This window comes from Vigna unguiculata, chromosome 9, assembly GCF_037176805.1.
Source record: "Vigna unguiculata cultivar grain cowpea cultivar isolate G323 ecotype 2 chromosome 9, ASM3717680v1, whole genome shotgun sequence".
NCBI lineage: Eukaryota > Viridiplantae > Streptophyta > Magnoliopsida > Fabales > Fabaceae > Vigna > Vigna unguiculata.
The window spans coordinates 42,166,714-42,167,762 of record NC_140800.1 but is presented as its reverse complement, the minus strand read 5'-3'; the positions used below and the strand labels follow the sequence as shown (position 1 = coordinate 42,167,762).

Here is a 1,049-nt window from a genome sequence, read left to right as displayed (position 1 = left end):
ATTAACATGAGAATGAATAATATAATTTATATTTGAAACACCCATCAATCTAACATGTATATCATAACTTTGGTCTCGATTTTTTTTTAAATTAATATATATATATATATATATATAATTGAAATCCCAATCTTTGTTTTTTATTTAGTAATAGTAATAATAAATAATTATAGTAATTATTATTATTACAATGCATCAGTTTATCTATGTAGTTTGTGTTGTTGGAAAAATAATATTTGGTGTAATCCCGTTTGAAGTGAAACGAAACCTTCACTGTATTGCTTCCTCGCGTTTTGGAATTTCAGAGTGGAATGGCGTATGAACATCACAAACCCACGCAACCATGGATCCAGGACGTACTACCTGTATTACTGGTTCTTCTGATAGCAGCGCATGTCCTCGCTATGGTCATTTTTCTCTCCATTCATCACTCTTAATTTCAAATAAATGCCACCATTTCTATCTCTAATCACCCTTTGTTCGTTCGATTTACTCTAGGTGTATTGGATTTATAAATTAGCCACCCAGAAACAGACGCAAAGGAGAAAGGCTCACTGAAGGTCAAGGTCCGTCGTTTGTGAACCCTAATTTACCTCCTACGAAAAACTTAACCGTTGTAGAATGTCCTTAGTCTTCATTTTACTGGTCTTTTTTTGACAATGATCGCAGCATTTACCATTTCACTTAGTGCAAAATGGATTAAATTCATACGCAGCATCTTAGTGTCGCTTCCACACTTGTTTATATTGTTGGGATTTTAATTTATGATCTCTTGTAGAGCATGCTTTTAATTTAGATGATTTATTGGGATCTTTTAATCAATTTTCTCAGCCGTTCCTGTGTGATGCATACCTCTGCATTCTGATTTCTCGGAAACAAATAAAATCCAGTGTTTTTTTACTCGGTAATTACTATTGAAGACTGGTTTTTCTTTCCTGTATATGTTCTTTCTTGCACGGCCTCTTTACAATTCCCAGCACCTATCTTTATAATTCCCTTCACCAATAGGACAGCACGAGCATGTTGGGAAAAGTAAAATGATTATCTGG

The 1,049-nt window shown here is 33.8% G+C and overlaps 1 long non-coding RNA gene across 1 annotated transcript; it reads left to right on the top strand.

Moving 5' to 3' along the window:
* The first annotated feature begins 217 nt into the window (after positions 1-217).
* LOC114162843 (uncharacterized) lies at positions 218-830 on the top strand. The gene is made up of 2 exons (XR_003599307.2): positions 218-407; positions 499-830. It is a non-coding gene; the product is annotated as an uncharacterized LOC114162843 (long non-coding RNA).
* Positions 831-1,049: the final 219 nt, after the last annotated feature.